Consider the following 26,699-nt stretch of genomic DNA (forward strand, 5'->3'; position numbering starts at 1 on the left):
TGTAGCGAGCTAACTAGCCCAGCCTGTAGCAGTCCTAAGCGGCCTACAAGCTACGGTGTACCGGTTGAGACGCATAATAGATTTAGCTCTTTAGCTAGTCCTACACCCCAGTCTACCGGGCACCACACCTTAGTCATAGGGGACTCCATCACCCGAAACATAAAGCTTAGCAAACCAGCCACAATTAAGTGCATCCCGGGGGCCCGAGCACCTGACATTGAGGCTAATCTTAGGGAGCTAACTCGCAACAGGCCTAGTAAACACGTACGACAGGCTAATCGCACCACTAGTTATGCGAATATAGTTGTACACGTTGGCTCCAATGACACCAGAATGAGACAGTCAGAGATTACAAAGAGAAACATAGCCAGGACTTGTGGTCTAGCTAGAAAGATGTCCAGGCATCGAGTAATTGTCTCTGGCCCCCTGCCTGCGAGAGGCAATGATGAGAGATATAGCAGATTAGTCTCGCTTAACAAGTGGCTGGCTAGCTTCTGTAGACAACAGGGACTAACGTTTAATGATAATTGGCCCTCTTTCTGGGGCAAACCAGGCTTGCTGATGAGGGACGGCCTTCACCCTAACCAGGAAGGCGCCATCATCCTGTCTAAGAATATAGACTACTGTTTAAGTCACATTTGACTAACTACACTAGAGCAAGCCCGGTCACAGGCAATTACAGAGCCTGCTAGTCCGGGTGAGGAGTCAGTTAAGCTAGAACTAGCCAGCACCAGGCTGGATAATTCCTGTACGCATAGCAATTTTCTTAGAATAACACACAACTCACATAATGTGTTTTCTGTTGTGAATGTGTCCGGGGTAGATATGCATTCTACTGAGGTGGCAAATCATGATGCGTTCAGTCGATCGCAGCATCAAGCAAACAATCTGAAAATTCCCGTCGTATCAATTCCTAGATATGGTCGAAACTATTTAAAGTGCACTACGTATAATAAACGCAACATTATTAATATTTCTACTACGGATAATTTAAACAATAACTCGTCAAAACAGCCCAATACTTATAATATGGGCTTTTTAAACATAAGATCATTGTCTCCCAAAACGTTATTAGTTAATGAGGTCATTAGAGACAACAATCTTAACGTCATTGATCTTAGCGAAACCTGGCTCAAACCAGACGAATTTGTTGCGCTAAATGAGGCATCTCCTCCTAACTATACGAATGCGCATATTGCCCGTCCCCTTAAAAGGGGTGGGGGGGTCGCACTAATATACAATGAAAACTTTAACCTTACCCCTAACCTAAATAATAAATACAAATCGTTTGAGGTGCTTACTATGAGGTCTGTCGCACCGCTGCCTCTCGATATGGCTGTTATCTACCGCCCCCCAGGGCCCTACTCGGACTTTATTAATGAATTCTCAGAGTTCGTTGCTGATCTAGTGACGCACGCAGACAATATAATCATAATGGGGGACTTTAATATCCATATGAATACCCCATCGGACCCTCAGTGCGTGGCGCTCCAGACTATAATTGATAGCTGTGGTCTTACACAAATAATAAATGAACCTACGCATCGCAACGGCAATACGATAGATCTAGTGCTGGTCAGGGGTGTCACCACCTCCAAAGTTATGGTACTCCCGTATACTAAAGTAATGTCCGATCATTACCTTATAAAATTCGAAGTTCTGACTCATTGTCAACAAACTAATAATAATAATAACTGCTATAGCAGCCGCAACATTAATGCCGCCACAACGATGACTCTTGCTGACCTACTGCCTTCGGTAATGGCACCATTCCCAAATTATGTCGGCTCTATTGATAACCTCACTAACAACTTTGACGATGCCCTGCGCAAAACCATTGATAGTATAGCACCGCTAAAACAAAAAAGGGCCCCTAAAAGGCGCACCCCATGGTTTACAGAGGAAACCGGAGCTCATAAATTATCATGTAGAAAGTTAGAACGCAAATGGCGCGGGACCAAGCTTGAGGTTTTCCATCAAGCATGGAGTGATAGTTTAATATCGTATAAACGCATGCTTACCTTAGCTAAAGCTAAATATTACTCAAATCTCATCCGCCTCAACAAAAACGACCCTAAATTTTTGTTTAGTACAGTAGCATCGCTAATCCAACAAGGGACTCCTCCCAATAGCTCCACCCACTCGGCAGATGACTTTATGAATTTCTTTAATAAGAAAATTGAACTCATTAGAAAGGAGATTAAAGACAACGCATCCCAGCTACAACTGGGTTCTATGAACACAGATACAACTGTATCTACGACGGATACTGCAATACAAAATAGTCTCTCTCTTTTTGATGAAATAACATTAGAGGAACTATTACAGCGTGTAAGTGGGATAAAACAAACAACATGTTTACTTGACCCACTTCCTGGGAAACTTATCAAGGAGCTTTTTGTATTATTAGGTCCATCAGTGCTAAATATTATAAACTTATCACTTTCCTCTGGCACTGTTCCCCTAGCATTCAAGAAAGCGGTTATTCATCCTCTGCTCAAAAGACCTAACCTTGATCCTGACCTCATGGTAAACTACCGACCGGTGTCCCACCTTCCCTTTATTTCGAAAATCCTCGAAAAAATTGTCGCACAGCAGCTAAATGAACACTTAGTGTCTAACAATCTCTGTGAACCTTTTCAATCCGGTTTCAGGGCAAATCACTCTACGGAGACAGCCCTCGCAAAAATGACTAATGATCTACTGCTAACGATGGATTCTGATGCGTCATCTATGTTGCTGCTTCTTGATCTTAGCGCTGCTTTCGATACCGTCGATCATAATATTTTATTAGAGCGTATCAAAACACGTATTGGTATGTCAGACTTAGCTTTGTCGTGGTTTAACTCTTATCTTACTGACAGGATGCAATGCGTCTCCCATAATAATGTGACCTCGGACTATGTTAAGGTAACGTGCGGAGTTCCTCAGGGTTCGGTTCTTGGCCCTGTACTCTTTAGTACTTACATGCTGCCGCTAGGCGACATCATACGCAAATACGGTGTTAGCTTTCATTGTTATGCTGATGACACCCAACTCTACATGCCCCTAAAGCTGACCAACACGCCGGATTGTAGTCAGCTGGAGGCGTGTCTTAATGAAATTAAACAATGGATGTCCGCTAACTTCTTGCAACTCAACGCCAAGAAAACGGAAATGCTGATTATCGGTCCTGCTAAACACCGACATTTATTTAATAATACCACCTTAACATTTGACAACCAAACAATTACACAAGGCGAATCAGTAAAGAATCTGGGTATTATCTTCGACCCAACTCTCTCGTTTGAATCACACATTAAGAGTGTTACTAAAACGGCCTTCTTTCATCTCCGTAATATCGCTAAAATTCGTTCTATTTTATCCACTAGCGACGCTGAGATCATTATTCATGCATTCGTTACGTCTCGTCTCGACTACTGTAACGTATTAATTTCGGGTCTCCCTATGTCTAGCATTAAAAAATTACAGTTGGTACAAAATGCGGCTGCTAGACTTTTGACAAGAACAAGAAAGTTTGATCATATTACGCCTATACTGGCTCACCTGCACTGGCTTCCTGTGCACTTAAGATGTGACTTTAAGGTTTTACTACTTACGTATAAAATACTACACGGTCTAGCTCCGTCCTATCTTGTCGATTGCATTGTACCATATGTCCCGGCAAGAAATCTGCGTTCAAAGAACTCCGGCTTATTAGTGATTCCCAGAGCCCAAAAAAAGTCTGCGGGCTATAGAGCGTTTTCTATTCGGGCTCCAGTACTATGGAATGCCCTCCCGGTAACAATTAGAGATGCTACCTCAGTAGAAGCATTTAAGTCCCATCTTAAAACTCATTTGTATACTCTAGCCTTTAAATAGCCCCCCTGTTAGACCAGTTGATCTGCCGTTTCTTTTCTTTTCTCCTCTGCTCCCCTTTTCCTTGAGGGGGGGGGGGGCACAGGTCCGGTGGCCATGGATGAAGTGCTGGCTGTCCAGAGTCGGGACCCGGGGTGGACCGCTCGCCTGTGCATCGGCTGGGAACATCTCTGCGCTGCTGACCCGTCTCCGCTCGGGATGGTGTCCTGCTGGCCCCACTATGGACTGGACTCTTACTATTATGTTGGATCCACTATGGACTGGACTCTCACAATATTATGTCAGACCCACTCGACATCCATTGCTTTCGGTCTCCCCTAGAGGGGGGGTGGTTACCCACATATGCGGTCCTCTCCAAGGTTTCTCATAGTCATTCACATCGACGTCCCACTGGGGTGAGTTTTTCCTTGCCCGTATGTGGGCTTTGTACCGAGGATGTCGTTGTGGCTTGTGCAGCCCTTTGAGACACTTGTGATTTAGGGCTATATAAATAAAGATTGATTGATTGATTGATTGATTGATATAACCCATCTAACTGGGTTAAAGAAGAAACCCATCTTTCTGGGTTAAATGAACCCAGTATTGGTTTGGTCAAATAGTTACCCAATTTGGGTAGTTTACCTGTCACATATGAGCAATAAATATCACTGTATGTATATTTGGGTAGTTTACAACCCAGCAGTTTTTAGAGTGTAGGTAGATAATGCGGAGGAGGTGTAGACAGGTTGCAATTTGCTGATTGGTGAGATAAAGTCCATAGTTTCACTGGTTTATTATGTCGCATTCCACCTCTCTAATGTCTACTTATGGATCAACTATCTAAAAATTGCACTGTAACTGTGAGCCAGACCAGCTTGTAGCGTCATAAACCAAACCGCGTTGTTCGGAACACAACTTGTTTTGTTTGAAAAATGTATGGAAAAAGTGGCTTTACAAACGTGATAGCACACGCAAAGCTGATTCGCTAAGCTTGTGCACAGAGGATTGCGTCTCTTAAATGAGCAAAATAGAGAGTCCAACCTATGCAGCGTGTTTGTCTTCATTAATATGAAGAATATATGCAGAGTATCAAAACACCCAAGATAGTAGAAGAACAAGATGCAAATATAATCATTTAGCGTTCGTAATCTGATTTATCAAGACTGAAACCTTTCTGCCGCCATTGTTTTACGTCTATATTAACTTATTAAGCAAATCTGGAATACAGTTTGCACACATGGTATTTCATTCTTTCGTGCAATATTTGGAGCGTTTAACAATACCAACATGATATTTAAACGAGTTCCTTATTCTCTTGCAAACTTAAATGGTCCGAGCAAACCACAGTCAGCATACAACTGAACAAAAGTAAAGACTACTATCTCCTAGTTATTTAAGTCCGCTGGTTTTTGTCCCAAAGTCATCCTGTGTCCAGGGAATGATTCCCTAAATGTGTAAACGTTAACAAAAACAACAGCAAATATTTTGAGGAAATAAAAAATAGCGACCTAATCACGCTATATCGATCATAATCGATTGATTGATTGATATATTTTTATTTCAAATATGCATAAAAACAAGAGCAAGCCTGATCCAATACAGGGCTGTAGCCTTAACAGCCATTATAACAAAATGAAAACAATGGAGAATAAAAAACAAAAACAAATGAGCATTGGACTTTCTTTTTTTATTTTATTTTTTTACATATTTGAAAAGGAGTGAGAAGAAGTTTACACTTATTTAATCCCACCCCTTTTCTTTAAATCATAAATTACTCTGAGCTAGAACTACCTGTTCACTCTATGTACAAACTTAATGAACTTGTATACATAAATTATAGATATATACATACATATGCACACTACACACATACATAGCCACACCATTACCACTAGTGATCATGGAAATGGTATCATGCCACCACAGCAGCACCACTGCCTCAATGGGCAGCCCCATACTCTTCTGTAACACAAACAAGCCAATATCAAAGCCCTTCTTCATCTCTGTACCTCTGGAATACCATGTACCTATACTTCTTTTTAAACTGGTTTATGTTTGGACATTGCTTTAACTCCACATTCAAACCGTTCCATAATTTCACTCCACAAATTTAAATACAAAAACTTTTAATGGTCGTTCTATAACTAAGCATTTTGAAATTTAAATTCCCCTTTAAATTATCACCGCCCTCTCGTGTGCTGAACAGTTTTTGAATGCTTCCTGGGAGTTTATTTATTTTGTATTTACACATTATTTGTGCAGTTTGATACAATATAATGTCATTAAATTTCAATATTTTTGACTGTAAGAATAGTGAGTGAGTATGGTCCAGATAGCCAACCTTGTTGATGATGCGTACAGCTCTTTTCTGAAGTATACTTATTGAGTTTAATGAGCTTTTATAATTATTCCCCCAGACTTCCACACAGTAGGTTAAGTATGGTAAGACTAATGAACAGTAAATAATGTGGAGTGATTTGTGATCCAGAACCTGCTTTGCTTTATTTATTACTGAGATGCTTCTTGACAGCTTAGATTGTACATGTTTTATATGTGATTTCCAGTTAATTTAATCGTCATTTGTAACTCCAAGGAATTTTATTTCAAAAACCCTTTCAATATCCACCCCATCTATTTGTATCTGCACCCTTGTTTCACGTGTCCTCTTTCCAAACAGCATTAACTTAGTCTTAGTCTGGTTTAATGACAATTTATTATAGTCAAACCAAGTTTTTAGTTTACTCATTTCTTCCATAATGACTTCCAGCAATTGATTTAAAGGGGAACATTATCACCAGACCTATGTAAGCGTCAATATATACCTTGATGTTGCAGAAAAAAGACCATATATTTTTTTAACCGATTTCCGAACTCTAAATGGGTGAATTTTGGTGAATTAAACGCCTTTCTAATATTCGCTCTCGGAGCGATGACGTCACATCGGGAAGCAATCCGCCATTTTCTCAAACACCGAGTCAAATCAGCTCTGTTATTTTCCGTTTTTTCGACTGTTTTCCGTACCTTGGAAACATCATGCCTCGTCGGTGTGTTGTCGGAGGGTGTAACAACACGAACAGGGACGGATTCAAGTTGCACCAGTGGCCCAAAGATGCGAAAGTGGCAAGAAATTGGACATTTGTTCCGCACACTTTACCGACGGAAGCTATGCTACGACAGAGATGGCAAGAATGTGTGGATATCCTGCGACACTCAAAGCAGATGCATTTCCAACGATAAAGTCAAAGAAATCTGCCGCCAGACCCCCATTGAATCTGTTGGAGTGTGTGAGCAATTCAGGGACAAAGGCCCTCGGTAGCACGGCAAGCAATGGCGGAAGTTTTTTCCCGCAGACGAGCAAGCTAAACCCCCTGGATGTCTTGGCTCACACCGTCCCTTATGCCACCGAAGATGATCAAGAGAAGAATATCGACCCTAGCTTCCCTGGCCTGCTGACATGAGGGTATGTCTACAGAATATATTAATTGATGAAAATTGGGATGTCTGCACTCTCAAAGTGCATGTTGTTGCCAAATGTATTTCATATGCTGTAAACCTAGTTCATAGTTGTTAGTTTCCTTTAATGCCAAACAAACACATACCAATCGTTAGAAGGCGATCGCCGAATTCGTCCTCGCTTTCTCCCGTGTCGCTGGCTGTCGTGTCGTTTTCGTCGGTTTCGCTTGCATACGGTTCAAACCGATATGGCTCAATAGCTTCAGTTTCTTCTTCAATTTCGTTTTCGCTACCTGCCTCCACACTACAACCATCCGTTTCAATACATGCGTAATCTGTTGAATCGCTTAAGCCGCTGAAATCCGAGTCTGAATCCGAGCTAATGTCGCCATATCTTGCTGTTTTTTCCGCCATGTTTGTTTGTTTGTATTCACTATGTGACGTCACAGGAAAATGGACGGGTGTTTATAACGATGGTTAAAATCAGGCACTTTGAAGCTTTTTTTAGGGATATTGCGTGATGGGTAACATTTTGAAAAAAACTTCGAAAAATATAATAAGCCACTGGGAACTGATTTTTAATGGTTTTAACCATTCTGAAATTGTGATAATGTTCCCTTTTAAGTCATCCCCTGAACAAAAAATATCAGTGTCATCAGCAAATAACACTAATTTCAATAATGTAGACACTTTACATATATCATTGATATACAGGATGAACAGTTTTGGCCCCAACACTGACCCCTGGGGTACACCACAAGCAATGTCCAAACACGATGAACAGCAATCCCCCAACTTCACAAACTGTTGTCTCTTATTGAAGTAACTTTTAAGCCAGTCTAGTACAACTCCCCTGATTCCATACTTTCCATTTTATTGATTGCTATATCATGGTTAGTTGTGTCAAATGCTTTTTTTAGATCAATAAATATTCCCATTGCATATTGTTTCTTTTCTATGGCATTTGTGATTTCCTCTATCGTTTCAACTATTGCCATTGATGTAGATCTGTTTGATCTAAACCCATATTGACAGTCAGAGAGTAATGTATGCTTTTCTATAAATGCATCTAACCTGTTATTGAATAGTTTTTCTAATATTTTAGAGAATTGTGTAAGTAAAGAGACGGGTCTATAGTTTGTGAAGTGGTGTTTGCTCCCAGTTTTAAACAGAGGTATAACTTTAGCTATTTTCATTTCATTTGGAAATGCGCCGGTTTGAAAGGACAAATTACAGATATATGTTAATGGTTTTGATATCCCTGTAGTGACCTTTTTCACCAATGCCATACTCATGTCATAGGAGTCAGTGGACATTTTCTTCTTACATTTGTTCACAATATCCAACACTTCTTCTTCACCCACTGCATTTAAAAACATAGAATTGGGATTTCTCTCCAACAATCCCTCCATATTTTTAGCAGTTGTCTGTGGATCTGGGATTTTTTCTGCAAGTTCGGGTCCAATACTTACAAAGAATTTGTTGAAGGCATTAGCCACATCTTCAATATTATCATTTTCTTTACCATCATTCGTGAAATACGTTGGATAGTTAATTGAAGAGGTACCGTTTCTTCTAATACTGTTTAATAAATTCCATATTCATTTGATATTGTTTTTATTATCATCTAGTCATTTCTTATAATAATCTCTCTTATTTGACATTATAATATGAGTGAATTTGTTTTTATATTTCCTTTCTGCTTCTTTTGTTTTCAATCTTATAAATTCCCTGTAAAGAGTGTTTTTCTTTTTGCAAGCATTTTGCAATCCCTTTGTGATCCAAGGACAATTAGTATATTTTCTTTTACTGGTGCATTCTTTTATTGGGCAATTTTTATCATATAATGACCTAAATATTCTCAAGAATATATTGTAAGCACTATTAACATCACCATTTTTATAAATTACATCCCAATTCTGCTCCAGTAAATCATGTTTAAATGAACTAATGGATTCCTCTGATCTCGTTCTTCTGTATTGGGTTGGCTTTTCTAATTTTTTTGTCCTGTAGTTTCCATTAAATATCAGAAAAACTGGGAGGTGGTCAGTGATATCTTTGATCAATAGCCAACTTACGGTCTTATTCTCAATATCATTAGTGAATATGTTGTCGATTAGAGTGGCAGAGTGGGACGTAATTCGACTGGGTCTGGTGATTTTGGGATATAGACTCATACTGTACATTGTGTCAATGAAATTATCTATATCTATATTTTTAATGGGATTTAACATGTCAATATTAAAGTCTCCACAAATGAAGACAGCTTTATTATCGTTACTCTTCTTTGAAAACAGGCATTCCATCCAATCTGTAAAACGTTCAATGCTTGTACCTGGCGATCTGTATATACAACTAATAATGACATTTCTATTTTTTTCCATATAAATTTCGACTGTTAGCAAGTAGGTTATCAACCACAGTTGTCATATCATCTAGACGTTTGAATCTCAAGGTGTTATGCACATAGATTGCCACCCTTCCACCCCCGTTGTTTTGTCTATTCACATTTATAAAGTCATAACCATCCAGTTCAAAATCTGTCACTTTTTCACTGTTAATCCAAGTTTCAGATACTGCAATTATGTTAAATGGTTGTGAAAAGGTGTGTAAATAGTCCTTGAAATTCCTGTTTAGGCTTCTACTATTGAAATGGATAATTGCCAATTTGCCTTTAGTAATAATATTCTGGTTGTACTGTTCATTGGTGTAGTAGCAGCAGTTCTCATTGATATTGAGGAGGAAATTATTGTCCATGTCCATATCATGTTCCAAGTCTTGTAGGTGGTGCTCAGTGTATTGAGATGCTTTCAACTGTACATTGTCAAATTCACTTCCCAACTGAATTATGTGGCTAGTGTCAACAGTATTGTCAATGTGCGTCATGATTGTGTTTAATCGCTTTTACCTTACAGTCTAGTTCAAACGTCATATTCGTTCAGATCTTCGATGTTTCTAATCACCAGCACTTTGGCGTTCTCCAAAGTACCGTTGAGTTTGATGAATACTTTAAAGTTCGCAGTCCAAGTTTGTAGAATTTTCTTCTCTCTCCTCATTTGGCGTGCTTTTCGGGCTATATCAGCATTTCGTTTGGTCAAATGGTCGTTCATGTATACGTTTGTTCCTTTTAGCTTTCTTCCCTGTTTTAGCAACGCGATCTTGTGCTTTCTGTTTACAAATCTTAGGACTACTCGGACTGCTTGTCGTTTGTTCCTCTCCTGGGCAAAAGGTGACATGCTTCGATGCAGTCCAGTTGTATGTCCTTGGACTGCATGAAGACCGCTTGAAATAATATCCAACTCCGCCGGCTCCCCTCCATTCGCTAGGGTTACTGCTCGTGCGCAAGACCGGGGTTTGATGCTAAGTCCAGTGATGATCACATCATTGATCCGTGTGTACTGCTCAATATCAGCAACTATGTTCTACAGAATTGCGATTTTCTTATCTTTCTCCAGATTGTCAGCCCTCATCTGATCCAGCTGCACAACAAGGGCCATGATGGTTTTCTGCTGCTCCTTGATCGTAGCAACTTCTTCAATCAGAGTGTCGATTGACTTTTTAAGTTCGCTATAATCAGCCTTGGACGCCATCTCGTCTTTGTAACAGCACACCGGCTAGTTATTCCAGACATTCACTTGTTAGATTAATTGCAAACTTCCTCCTTAAATGTTTGGAGTAAAATTTGCGAGCACCAGCTACCGGAACAGCTACCGGAACAGGAAGTGACATCACATGGATGCTTAGATCAGCAGTTTCCAAAGTGTGGCACAGTGAGCCCTAATCGAGAATTGTGAATTGAGATTTAAACTGTTGGAAGATTGATAATAAATCAACTGCTATAGCTGCAGTCTTTGAATGTATAACTGTAGAAATTCCATCCATCCATCCATTTTTCTACCGCTTGTTCCATTCGGGGTCGCGGGGGGCGCTGGAGCCTATCTCAGCTACAATCGGGCGGAAGGCGGGGTACACCCTGGACAAGTCGCCACCTCATCGCAGGGCCAACACAGATAGAAATTGAAGTAGAAAAATAAAAAATGTCAGTTGTGTTTATAGAACGCCTGGATCATGTCTAGACACATTCAATCAAAAAATGTGAATATTTGTTTAGTAAGTCAAACAAGATCCATATTGTGTACGGTATTTTAATATGAATCTTCTGAACCCCATGGAAAGTACCAAAACAACAGATTTTATAATTGTATTTATTTCCCCTTATCACAAAACTAACGAGAATAACAGTAGACTTTGCCACACTGATAGATACATACTTGCCAACCCTCCCGGATATTCCGGGAGACTACCGAAATTCAGCGCCTCTCCCGAAAACCTCCCGGGACAAATTTTCTCCCGAAAATCTCCCGAAAGCCACGCGGACCTGAGTGACGTGTCGACAGCCTGTTTTCACGTCCGCTTTCCCACAATATAAACAGTGTGCCTGCCCAATCACGTTATAACTGTAGAATGATCGAGGGCGAGTTCTTGGTTTCTTATGTGGGTTTATTGTTAGGCAGTTTCATTAACATCCTCCCAGCGCGGTAACAACACACAACAACAGCAGTCACGTTTTCGTCTACCGTAAAGCAGTTTGTCTGCTGTAAACAGCAATGTTGTGACACTCTTAAACAGGACAATACTGCCATCTACTGTACATGCATATGTGACATTAACATCTAGGGCTTTTAGAGAGTGCACAACTGCGCACACAACAAGGAGACAAAGCAGAATGCATCATCAGAGAGGGTGTTCAGCATGGTTAGAAAAATAGTGACAGAGAATAGAATACGGATGGACAATTCAACCCTTAACTCAACAATGAGTAGATGAGTGTTATGTGTGTGTATACGTGTAAATAAATGAACACTGAAATTCAAGTATTTCTCTTATTTATATATATATATATATATATATATATATATATATATATATATATGTATACTTACAATAAAATAAATATATATAGCTAGAATTCACTGAAAGTCAAGTATTTCTTTTATATATATATATATATATATATATATATATATATATATGAAATACTTGACTTAGTGAATTCTAGCTGTAAATATATTCCTCCCCTCTTAACCACGCCCCCCCCCCCCCCCCCCCCCCACCCACCCCCACCTCCCGAAATCGAAGGTCTCAAGGTTGGCAAGTATGGATAGAAAACATTTTCAACAATCAACTAGAGAATCAAATAACAGCAGGACTACTACTCAATGACATAAGTGATCATCTACCTGTATTCAGTCTTTTCCACAATTTCTTTGATAAGAAAAAAAAACAAAAAAGCAGTTCAATATAGATTTGTCAGACACCAAACACCAGAAACTATGGCAGCATTCAAGTCTGAGTTATGTGCTCAAGAATGAGGGGAGGTTTATACCTCCACAGACTTTTCTTAACATTTTCATAAAACTGTATGCTAAGCACTGTCCAATTCAAAAACATGACATTAAGGACAGCACTGTTAAGGACAAACCGTGGATCACAAGGGGAGTACTGAAGTCCTGCAAAAAGAACAATTATCTTTACAGAAAACATTTAAAGCCCAATCCAAAGAAACTGAACACAAATATAAAACGTACAAAAATAAGTTAACACAAATAATAAAGCACAGCAAAAGAACACATTTCTGTAACCTATCAGAACAACATAAAAATAGCATCCAGGGTACGTGGAAAGTTTTAAATGGTATCATTAAAAAAAACATGACAAATAGGGAATATCCAAGCTATTTCATAGACAATAATCAAACTATAAATGACCTAAGGAAATAACATGCTTTTAACACCTTCTTTGTGAATGTTGGACCCAATTTAGCAAATGAAATTGTGCAACCCGAAAACAGTGTCAAATTTTATGAACAAACCATTCAAAGCAACTTAGAATCGTTTTTCATTTCTCCTGTTCATGAAAGTGAATTCACAGAAATGGTAAATTCTCAGAAAAACAAGAAGTCAACAGACTGCTGTGACTTGGACATTTCTCTGATCAAAGAAATTGTTGATTTTATAGCTGTTCCCTTCACTTATATACTGTATGTAATATTTATTTTATAAAAGGCGTCTTTCCAATGAAAATGAAAACGGCAAAAGTTATTCCCATCTTCAAAAGTGGAGATGAGCATCAGTTCAGCAACTATAGGCCTATTTCTTTACTCTTACAATTTTCAAAAGTCCTTGAAAAATTATTTGTATCAAGATTAGACAGTTTTATTGATAAGCATCACTTGCTAAGTGAACACCAATACGGTTTTCGATCAAACAGCTCTACTTCCATGGCTGTGATGGAACTATAGGAGGTAACCACTGCAATTGATAAGAAGGAGTTTGCTGTTGGCGTTTTTATTGATCTTTGACATCATCGATCCCACATTACTTTTAAACAAAATGTCAGAGGTATTGCACATGATTGGTTGAAAAGTTATCTTGGTGGCAGAGAACAGTATGTGCATATGAACAATGTAGATTCAGATAAAAAAGATTATAACACATGAAGTACCCCAAAGTTCTGTACTGGGACCAAAATTGTTTTTATTGTATATTAATGATATCTGTAAAGTCTTTAAAAAAACTCAACTGTATTCTATTTGCTGATGATACAAGCCTGTACTGTTCTGGGCAAGACCTTGGCCAGCTCCTAGAGACTGTAGAGAGTGAACACCACGAACTAAAGCAATGGTTTGATGCCAATAAACTATCAATCAACCTAATTAAAACAACATATATAATTTTTGGAAATAGGAAAAATAACATACAGTGTCACATACGAATTGATGATATGGAGATAGAAGGGTGTCTATATAGACTCTATATAGATGATAAATTAAATTGGAAACTGTACATAAATATACTCAAGACAAAGATGGCAAAAATGATTGCTATGTTGCATAAAATTAAGAACTCTGTAAATCAAAAGGCTCTTAACATATTATATAATTATTTCATACTCCCATATATTAATTATTGTGTTGAAATCTGGGGTAACAATTACAAATCAAACTTCAACTCTATATTCTTACTTCTAAAGAAAGCCATTAGAATTGTAAAATATGCGGATTATTATGACCATACCAATGTTCTCTTTATTAAATTAAAAACATTAAAACTGCACAATCTTGTTGACCTCAACACTGCTATTGTGACATATAAAGCTCATAACCACATGCTGCCTGGGTGTCTACAGGAGAGGTTCAAACCTAGGGAGAGTCCCTATGACCTCTGAGGTTCAGCTGTCTTTCAGAAAGCAAACATAAGAACGAGCATAAAAAAGTAGATGTGTTTCTGTCAGGGGGGTTCATCTGAGGAACAGTTTGGATGATTCCTTAAAATGTTCCAGGGCCATTCACACATTTAAAAAACACTTTAAGACCAATGTCTTGGAAAAATATATCACTCTTGAATCAACACAGTAGTTAATACTATGATTGATGTTAATTACAAACAAAATGTGGGATATAAATAATAATGGAAGTATAATTGTTTGTATATAGTATATAATTGGTACAAAGGTTTAACTAACACGTACGTGTACAAGGATATTTCACATGTCTTTACTGTGTATATAATTGAACAGTGTTTATGTTGTGTACAAGGTGTATTTATAATATGTTGTGCAAAGGAAATTTCATATTTTTAGGAAGCTCATCTTGTATTTGACATTGTTTATAGAGTTAGGCGCGATACGTGTTCAACTTCAGCCTAAACCCTTTCAGTCTGCAACATTTTCAATTTATGAATGTACAACTGTTTGTTTATGTAAAACTGTTTGTTTATTTTGTTGACCACTGACGGAAGAAAAAAATAATAAACTAATATACTGACACTACCCTCGGTATTGACGCCACCCATTTATGGATGGACCCGACCTTCTCTCATATATCATGTACTGATTGTGACAACAGTTTTTGTTCTTTACTTATTTACTTACTGTTGTAACGTGCCTCCATCTACACTTGTTACAATTTGTTAAACACTTATTTGTTGGTGTTGTTTAAAGCTAGATTAGCAGTTTGCTTAGCTATTAGTATGCCTGGTCCTGGCTTGCCTTACGTGTGTGTAATATTTAGTCACATCATCCAGTCATAATATTATTTGATAATGATACTCAAGATCAGTGTTTGGAAAAAAGTGTTTAATCATATTACTTTACCAAAAATGTAATTGAATTACTTATGAAATTACTCTTTAATGATTGTAATTAATTACTAGGTAAAGTAATTCATGTGTTACTTAAAAAAGACAATACATATATGGCAAATGCAGTTGAGAGATGTTTCATGAGAGCAGAGCGTGTGTATGTGTGCTTTTAAAAGGTGGTACCTGTTGCCAAGCTTATCACTTCAATCATTGATGTATTGTTCCTTATTCCCCCATAGTAGTAGTGGGCATGTGTGCGTGCATTACAAGTTATTTGCCGTGTGATGTTGCCTCCTTTTGTTTGACAACAAGTTCATTTTAGTGTGGTGCTGGTTGTTGCTCTCGCTGGTTAAAAAATATTTCCCACATTGAGCTTGCTGTGCTTCTGATGCTGTCATGTTGACATACAACCACATCACAAGTAACGTGCCACGTTTTTATCAAACTTATCGGTAACGGCGTTGTAACGAACATTGAAATATGTTATTTATTATATAATGTCGTTATTATGAACACTGCTTAAGATACTGATCATTTGCCGATCAATTGGCACAAACCTAATTATTAATATATCTCCTTAATGAAAAAAAATTTTGCAACATGCATTTACTTTCTTCTGGATCATTCTAGTGTGCAGCTGTCAAAACGTGGACCTTGGGGTGTTGTGTTTTCCCGGAATGCAAAGGAAAGTTGGCGCGGGCAAGGCGTGAAGGTAAGGACATGTTTATTTTTGCACTAACAAAAAGAACAAACGAAAAGCGCGCACAAGGCGGAAGTACAAAAACTTGGCTAATGAAACAAAAACTTGCACAAAGGCAAAAACTATAAACATGAAATATACAACACTTACTGTGGCCTGAAAAATCGTGCAGGGAACAATGGCTTGGAATGAAAGGTAGCAGAGGTAGTAAGGATAATGTCACCAGGACGATCAACAGAAAAAGACAGGTTTAAATAACAGTGGCATGATTAGTGACAGGTGTGTGAGTTCAAATGAATCAGGTGCGTGACATGAGGACAGGTGAAAACGAATAATCGCTATGGTGACAAAACAAACAAGAGTGCACAAAGAGTCCAAAAACCAAACCTGAACAATCCTCATTAAAATAGGACGGTCTGCACCAATTGTGCACTTGTTATCAATTATACATGTAGTCTTAATGCAACAACAATAACAAGTAGCAATTTCATAGTTTGCACACATGGTTTACCACTTGTTATTTGGATTTTAGTAGATTAGGCCCAAAGATGCTCAGTGTCCTCAAATGATTTTCAAAGCTGCCAGGTTAAATTCAAAGATCAAAGATATGATAATATGATCTTTTTTTTTTTTTACTTTTTCGCTTTTAATTAAAAAATTAAATCATCTCAAACTAACAAGCCTCCTGCCTCCCACGCTGCTTCAGAACGCTCCGCATCCCTTGGAGAGCGGCACTTCTGATCACTCACCGCAAGTTCTTTGATCAAGCTATTTGGGGGTAAGGGTGAGCGGTAAATATTCCACATTATTTGCAAAGTGAAGAGACATTTCTTTTTTTTAAATTATTATTCAAATTACCACCAGTCCAAAAATATATTGTGGGAGGACTATTAATCAGAGAGCATGCACACGGACTACATAGTATTTACATAATGTATTAAAAGTTGTAATTAAACATTAACAAGATGAGAGAACCCTGCAAAAGTGTATTACAGTCACATATTACTGTGCTAATTCAAGCAACCTGCCATACTACCACATGATGGCATCACCAGGAGGGATAGTTACCTATCGATCTCATTTGGGTACCAATTACCGATACCTGGAAATCGTTACCCGTCTTTAACGATACCTATTTTCGGTACTTTTGTGTGTGTTTATGTGTTACTAAATGATAGTTGTTTAATAATATACATATACTTGTTTTAAATTTAACAGTTAACAATGAGATAATAATTATAACTGTGCTGTTCAGCTGTTATATCTTGTGTTTCTACACTTTTGACACTCATTTGCAAGTATTATACAGTAAACTTTAGATGGCAGTAGTGTATAGGAATGTGGTGTGTTCCCATAGCCAGATAGAATGTTCCAGTTCTGTCTTTTGTTGAGTCCTACAAAGTGTTTATACTGTAAGTATTTTATTTTGTGCATCTGTGTTGTAGTTTTGATTACCAAATATGGAGGTGTTGAAATCCCCATGTAAAATCGCCAATGCTAATAGGTAGCATATCCATGGCATATCCATGAAAAGTGGAGCCTTACTGTACTTTTGAGCGCTTTCTATCAGGCACGCTTGCTTTGTTGGCATAAAACATTGCAACATTACCTCGAGGTAGTCTAGTTTACCATGCAAATACATAAACCGGTGCCGACTCGACGTCACGTGCAAACTTATTAAAATATTTTATGTCAATGGTTAGCCGGTAGTACTGACAGAAATCGGTCCTTCCCTATAAAAATCTCTAATCACCGGTGTTTGCACTCATGTGAAGTGTCAATCAATCAATCAATCAATGTTTATTTATATAGCCCTAAATGAGAAGTGTCTCAAAGGGCTGCACAAGCCATAACGACATCCTCGGTACAGAGCCCACATAAGGGCAAGGAAAAATTCACCCCAGTGGGACGTCGATGTGAATGACTATGAGAAACCTTGGAGAGGACCGCATATGTTGGTAACCCCCCCCCATAGGGGTGTTTGTATCGTGTCCAGCTTCATGTGACCAAACATTGGTGGTTGTATTTCGCCTTCTCCCATCAGGGTCTGCCACACTGAGGCGCTTCTATTGTTCATTTGATTTACTTGTAATGCCAGTAGCCCTTCCTGAAGCAACCCTCCAATGTATCCAAGCTTGGGACCGGTACTGGGGAGCAAACGTGGCAGCAGCAAGTTTGTTGCCACGATTCGCTCATCTAGTTAACATCCAACTTCAGACTGGAACATTTCCAAAGGCCTTAAAAAACGTCTGTCTAAGCCCATTCTAAAGATTAGTCTTGATGCCGCAGTAATGAAGAACTATCGGCCCATATCAAACCTGCCATTTTTCGGTCAAATCCCAGAAAAAGTTTAGTGACCTTCTCCTGTACAAATGTGTTTGATTCTTTCCAATCAGGCTTTAGACCGCACCACAACACTGAAACTGCTCTACCAAGGTGACAAATCCACCTGAACGCAGACCCAAGACACAGTTGACCATACTATCTTATTGCAGAGGTTAACTGCTCTTCACTGGTCCAAGTCCTATCTCGATCACAGGACATACCATGTTGAAAGTGGTGTTGAAATCTGTGTCTGACCCTCGATGTTGGGCCCCTATTCTTCAGTTTGTACATTCTGTCACTAAGCCACCTAATACGAAGTTTCAATGTGTCCTACCGCAGCTACGCAGATGACACTCAGATCTACGTGTCACTGACAGCAGGCGACTGTCGTTGATTCATTTTGTCGCTGCATGGAACAATTTTCTTCAGCTAAACTCAGACAAAACTGGAATCATTGTCTTTGGCTCACAGAAGCAAAAGAAACGTATTAGTCACCTTGAGAACCTCTCACTGAACCGGAGTAATCAGGTTAGAAATCCAGGGATAATAATGGACTCAGACTTGAACTTCAACAGCCACATTAAGTCAATAACATCAGCAGCTTTGTACCACATAAAAACATTGCCAAAATCAGAGACATAATGTCTAAGAAAGACTAATCCATGCCTTTGTTTCAAGCAGGTTAGACTACTATGATGGCCTTCTCACTGGGATCTCTAAACGAGCTGTACATTCAGAATGCTGATGCTCGAGTCCTGACTCGAAACACAAAATATGAAAATATTAATCTAGTGCTCAGGTGACTGCACGGGCTTCCTGTTGCTCAGAGAATAGACTTTAAAACAGCTCGGCTTGTTTTTGATTGATTGAAACTGGACAGTACAGTACATATTCCGTACAATTGACCACTAAATGATAACACCATGTTTTTCAACTTGTATAAGTCGGGGTCCACGTAAATCAATTCATGAATGTGTACAGGTATTTTCATGTTCTTGTGCCAAAGTACATCTCTAACCTTTTAGAGCCATCTCAGCTTCTGAGAACCCCAGGGAGTGGTCTCCTGCTGGTGCCATGAGTCAGCACCAAACATGGTGTGGCTACGTTTATGCTCCTAAAATCTGGAACAGTTTTCCAGAAGATGTGAGGCAGGCCTCAACATTGTTCCAATTCAGCCTGAAAACACTTGTATTTATTTGCGCGTATGACAACTAAACATATTTATCTCCACTTACATTTGAATTTAAATTGTGATGATTTTTTTTGGCTTTCCTATAATTATCTGTAAAGCCCTTTGAGTTGCCCTGTGTACAAATTGCGGTTTATAAATAAACTTGCCTCGCCACGTTTGAAGACGATACCAGTGCCCAAGTGACCGTACTAAAAGTCAGTGAATTAGTTCTTTGTTTTGTTTTTTTCTCCAGGGGTTGGGTGCACACTACTATATTTAGCGTGTTTCCGTCCAAAGCCCTGAAACTGCACTGCAGCTGAAGCCAGCCTGCTCACGGACCTCTCTCACACATACACAGAGACCACATTAATCGCTCTTGTTTCTTGAAGTCTTCAATCCTGTTTGTTTGAGCATGCGAGCCTACGAGTCTTCCCCGTCACGCAAGCTCCACTGACTGGGGTCACCGTCCATCTCACTGTGCAATCCGTGTAATTGTGCCTCAAAGAAGATTCTCCGAACGTGCAATGTCGTGCAACTTTCTTCACAGAAATGCAACAGAGCCAACGGTCTTTACTTCTTAATACCGGAGCATCAAGGACGCTCAAGCAGTTCCTCTCTTTGTCTGGAACAGAGAGACAAAATCAGTGTGGCCTCCGGTCCACCTCAAATCAATAATTCACCCAAGGACTACACATTTTATACATTTCCTCAGAGTGTTATTGAACAGAGTTGGTCACTGGAACATCCTGCGTTTCCTTATCAATGCACGAGTGTGGGTGTTTGAGCAGGACAGAGTTGTTGTCTTTGTCAATACCGTGTTTATGTTTCTGTCATAGGCTGGGTTGCTTCGAGGCCGGGTTGTTGTTTACGGCATTTCTATTGGCAAGCTCTAATATTGAATCAGTATGTCTGGAGCCATGTCCAAGCAAGATATGTCAGTGTTGGACATCGCTGTGTGGAGTTTGCATGTTGATCATAGCTGTGAATGTGAATCGCATTTTTTTCGATGTGAGCCTTATGTTTGACTGGCGACCAGTCCAGAGTGTAGCTCACATCGAGCTGTGCCTTTAATTGAAAATGATTCAAAACTGACATTAAACCTTCTTAATGACGTAAAACTGTGTCCCTCTCTTGTAAATATTTTTGTATTATTCCACTACTCCCTTAAAATACACTACTGGTTGTGTTTTGGAATGGGCACCTATTAGATTTGAACCTATACAGTAGCAATCTCCAGTAATACCCGGGAATTGATATGGATACTTAACTGTACCATTGTTTTATACTTTTGTGTGTGTTTTTTTTATTTTTTATTTTAAAATCACTTTTTTTTTATTTGTATCCAACAATGATATTACTGATATTGATAACTGTGTTTTATCATGTTCTCTCACACTTTAGAGTCTCATTTGCAAGTATGCATTCATTAGCTCAGTGTTTCTTAACTATAGTTGGGCCACGAGCGCCCCCTAGAGGGCCACCAAAGAAAAATCTGTTTCTCAGCTGTATTGCCTTATGTGCCGCAGCGGTACTCAGTTGTAATTCACTTTTCCACCAGTTGTGGCAGTAATGACAACATCAAACAAACAGAAGACGTCTGGAGCTAGAGTCACAGAGAAGTTTTTTTAAGCGCAAAGATTAGAACTGAAGTGGTGAATCTCTATTTTCAATTGCAATTGGCAATTTAGTTAAGAAACATATTCATTATTAGATGTTTAAAATGGTCATGCTTCAGCAGCACAATACTGGTCTTGTAGTTGTAGATGTCTCAAAGCCTCATCAGGTGTCCCGATAAAACCAAAAAATGGCAGAAAATGCATATTTTATGAAAACAATTTCTGTTAAAATGTCGTAAGGGGGGAAACTTACACAAAAATTTAAAAAAAAGGACTTGCTTCAGCAGCACAATACTGGTGCTGTAGTTGTAGGAGACGTATCAAAACATCATCAGGACCCTTTCACAAAAATAAGAATAAAACGGACTTGCTTCAGCAGCACAGCACTGGTACTGTAGTTGTGGGAGATGTCTCAAAACATCAGGAATCCCGTGAAAACCCGAAAATGGCAGAAAATGCATATTTTTTTTAAACTTTTTTTCGCTAAAATCGCCGTAAGGGGGGACCCTTACACAAAAATGTTAAAAACGGACTTGCTTCAGCAGCACGGTACTGGTGCTCTAGTTGTAGGAGATGTCTCAAAACCTCATCAGGAGTCCCGACAAAACCCGAAAATGGCAGAAAATGCATATTTTTTGAAAACTTTTTTTTTGCTAAAATGTCGTAAGGGGGGACCCTTACACAAAATTTTTAAAAACGGACTTGCTTCAGCAGCACAATACTGGTGCTGTTTTGTAGGAGATGTCTCAAAACCTCATCAGGAGTCCCGACAAAACCCGAATATGGCAGAGGCAGAAAATGCATATTTTTTGAAAACTTTTATTCTCTAAAATGTCATAAGGGTGACCCTTACACACACAAAAAAAAACGAACTGCCTTCAGCAAATGATGTGTTGTTGTTGAGTGTCGATGCTGTTTAGAGCTCGGCAGAGTAACCGCGTGATACTCTTCCATATCAGTAGGTGGCAGCCGGTAGCTAATTGCTTTGTAGATGTCGGAAACAGCGGGAGGCAGTGTGCAGGTAAAATGGTGTTTAATGCTTAAACCAAAAATAAACAAAAGGTGAGTGCCCCTAAGAAAAGGCATTGAAATTTAGGGAAGGCTATGCAAAACGAATCTAAAACTGAACTGGCTACAAAGTAAACAAAAACAGAATGCTGGACGACAGCAAAGACTTACTGTGGAGCAAAGACGGCGTCCACAATGTACATCCGAACATGACATGAAAATCAACAACGTCCCCACAAAGAAGGATAAAAACAACGGAAATATTCTTGATTGCTAAGACAAAGTAGATGCGGGAAATATTGCTCAAAGGAAGACAGGAAACTGCTCCAGGAAAATACCAAAAAAAGAGAAAAAGTCACCAAAATAGGAGTGCAAGACAAGAACTAAAACACTACACACAGTAAAACAAAAAACTCCATATAAGTCACAGCGTGATATGACAGTACACCTACTTTGAGACAAGAGCTATAGTGATGCATGGTTGGTTATGGTTTAAAGTCACATCCAACAATTGCAACAACGACTTTTTACTGTCAACTAAGTTTTGTTTTTTAATGATTTTTGCTGGTGGTGTGCCTCCGGATTTTTTCAACGCAAAAAATGTGCCTTGGCTCAAAAAAGGTTGAAAAACACTGTTCTAACTAATAAATAATAATTACATACTTAGTCTCCACAGCTGACACAATATCTGTTTTTAGCATTTTTTTAAAACAAAAACATATCAATATGGTCCCCGCTTACTTACACGTTTTATTGTTTTGTTTGGACACCCCTGAACTAAAGTACACTATATTGCCAAAAGTATTTGGCCACCTGCCTTGACTCACATATGAACTTGAAGTGCCATCCCATTCCTAACCAATAGGGTTCAATATGATGTCGGTCCACCTTTTGCAGCTATTACAGCTTCAACTCTTCTGGGAAGGCTGTCCACAAGGTTGCGGAGTGTGTTTATAGGAATTTTCCACCATTCTTCCAAAAGCGCAATGGTGAGGTCACACACTGATGTTGGTTGAGAAGGCCTGGCTCTCAGTCTCCGTTCTAATTCATCCTAAAGGTGTTCTATAGGGTTCAGCTCAGGACTCTGTGCAGGCCAGTCAAGTTCATCCACACCGGACTCTGTCATCCATGTCTTCACGGACCTTGCTTTGTGCAATGGTGCACAGTCATGTTGGAAGATGAAGGCGCCCACTCCAAACTGTTCCCACAAGGTTGGGAGCATGGAATTGTCTGAAATATTTTGACATCCTGGAGCATTCAAAGTTAATTTCACTGGAACTAAGGGGCCAAGCCCAACTTCTGAAAAGCAACCCCCACACCATAATTCCTCCTCCATCAAATTTCACACTCGGCCAAATGCAGTCCCAAATGTACCGTTCTCCTGGCAACCTCCAAACCCAGCTGCTCGGTCATGGAAACCCATTCCATGAAGCTCTCTGCGTACTGTACGTGGGCTAATCGGAAGGCCACGTGGAGTTTGGAGCTCTGTAGCAACTGACAGAGCAGAAAGTCGGCGACCTCTTTGCACTATGCGCTTCAGCATCCGCTGACCCCTCTCTGTCAGTTTACATGGCCTACCACTTTGTGGCTGAGTTGCTGTTGTTCCGAAACTCTTCCATTTTCTTATAATAAAACCGACAGTTGACTTTGGAATATTTAAGTGCGAGGAAATTTCACGACTGGATTTGTTGCACAGGTGGCATCCTATGAAAGTTCCACGCTGGAAATCACTGGAAACATTCTTTCACAAATGTTTGTAGAAACAGTCTCCATGCCTAAGTGCTTGATTTTATACACCTGTGGCCGGGGCCAAGGGATTAGGACACCTGATTCTGATCATTTGGATGGGTGGCCAAATAATTTTGGCAATATAGTGTATCAAAAGTATCAACATTTTGATTTGAGATCGATATTAGAGCATAAAGATCTGGTATCGGCAGTATCGATCCGCACGTCACTATTTTGTATGTGCTTGCTGTGAACAGGCAGCACAGATTTTCTTGAAAAGTCAATGCTCTTACTTCCCAGCTTAATAAAATTCTCACATGGCTTTGCAATTGCATGCTGTCATCTTTTGAGCTGGGACTACTTTAAAATAGATTACGACAGCCGCGGATAAAAGCACATAAGTGGTTGAAACTATGAACTTCTGCACGGATTTCCCCTGCAACAGGGTCAGTCGCTTCGACTGGATGATGGCCAAACACGCTAACTGCCGCACTTTAGCAAGTGGAGAGATGCATCAAGGTCAGGGATCTGTTGAGGGCGGCTGATTGATTCTGCCCGCCCCGACATGCTGGAGCCCAAACAAAATGGCAGCAAGTTCAATTTGTAAAATTGAATGGCGGCTCCACGTGAACCAGGGTAGATAACCGGTATCGGCATGTTCGCCTGCTGATTCTGGAAGGTGATGCTCAGATCACAGACTGAAGGTAAGGCTTATTGCAGTGAAACTTACCAAGGGACATGTAACCAAATATTAACATTGCTGTATGTATACTTTTGACCCAGCAGATTTGCTCACATTTTCAGACCCATAATAAATTCAGAAAAGAACCAAACTTCATGAATGTTTTTTGTGACCAACAAGTATGTGCTCCAATCACTCTATCACAAAAAAATAAGAGTTGTAGAAATTATTGGAAACTCAAGACAGCCATGACATTATGTTCTTTAGAAGTGTATGTAAACTTTTGGACCACGACTGTATGTCATTTATATTTACATTTTTGTTACATATATTTTGCACGAATAACGTTTTACTTAATTACCGTATTTTTCGGACTATAAGTCACAGTTTTTTTCATAGTTTAGCTGGGGGTGCGACCTATACTCAGGAGCGACTTATGTGTGAAATTATTAACACATTACCGTAAAATATCAAATAATATTATTTAGCTCATTCACGTAAGAGACTAGACTAGACTTATAAGATTTCATTGGATTTAGCGATCAAGAGTGACAGATTGTTTGGTAAACGTATAGCATGTTCTATATGTTATAGTTATTTGAATGACTCTTACCATAATATGTTACGTTAACATACCAGGCACGTTCATATGCGTCATATAACGTACTCTTATTCAGCCTGTTGTTCACTATTCTTTATTTATTTTAAATTGCCTTTCAAATGTCTATTATTGGTGTTGGGTTTTATCAAATACATTTCCCCAAAAAATGCGACTTATATATGTTTTTTTCCTTCTTTATTATGCATTTTACCTACTCAGTGGCCTAGTGGTTGGAGTGTCCACCCTGAGATTGGTATGTTGTGAGTTCAAACCCTGGCCGAGTCATACCAAAGACTATAAAAATGGGACCCATTACCTCCCTACTTGGCACTCAGCATCAAGGGTTGGAATTGGGGGTTAAATCACCAAAAATGATGCTGCTCACTGCTCCCCTCACCTCCCAGGGGGTGATCAAGGGTGATGGGTCAAATGCAGAGAATAATTTCGCCACACCTAGTGTGTGTGTGTGACAATCATTGGTACTTTAACTTTAACTTTTTCGGCCGGTGCGACTTATACTCCGGTGCGACTTATGCTCCGAAAAATACGGTAGTTGTGTCCAATTGAAAGCAGTAAGGACATTATTTTATTTAATGTCATACTATTGTTGCATTTATTCATTTAAAAAAAAAGAAATGTTCTTTCTTGCATCAGCATCCAAGCATCCTGTGTTGTCACAGTCATGACCAACCAACTCGGAGCAAATTCACAAAATGATTCAATGACTATGACATTTCAAGTCAAGTATCAGCGATACTAGCCATGTATCAACTTGGTCCCGGTATTACCCACGCCACGATAAATGTCCTCCAAAGAGCCAACAAAGTTGGTCTTTTGTTGTATTTTAGTCAAGTCATTTACAAAAGGCAACCATGGTAGGCTAAATAGGCTACTAGGAGCTAGCAGCTACACGACAGCTGAGCATACAATAGCACACAAGCCAGACATATGTAATAAGTGTCCTTCATTGACTGATATTGCAGTCTAGAAAAGCACATTTCTTATATTATATTTGTATTATTATTTATAAGTATTATTACATTATTACTTACACATATGTTTCCCAGGCAGATGCATATTAGAAAGTATCCAGTAACTATACTACATACAACTAAGGTGTCATGAGCTTCACGTCATGAATACAATAAAAACAATGACCGCTTCCCTTCAACTTAAAAGGGTAATTTTGTGATTTTTTTCCCAAATTTAAAACACTTCCTTGTGGTCTACATACCTTTTTTGAGCCAAGGCACATTTATTTCATAAAAAAAAATATGGAGGCACACCACCGGCAGAAAAGGTTAAAAAATGAAACTCTTGCCTTATTTTGAGTTTGTTGTTGTTTCCTGTGTGTAGCACTTTAGTTCCTGTCTTGCGCTGTTATTTTGGTGACCCTTCCTGTTCTGTTGGTGTTCTCCTGTAGCAGCTTCACGCCTT

Source organism: Nerophis lumbriciformis, linkage group LG23 (genome assembly GCF_033978685.3).
Source record: "Nerophis lumbriciformis linkage group LG23, RoL_Nlum_v2.1, whole genome shotgun sequence".
Taxonomy (NCBI): domain Eukaryota; kingdom Metazoa; phylum Chordata; class Actinopteri; order Syngnathiformes; family Syngnathidae; genus Nerophis; species Nerophis lumbriciformis.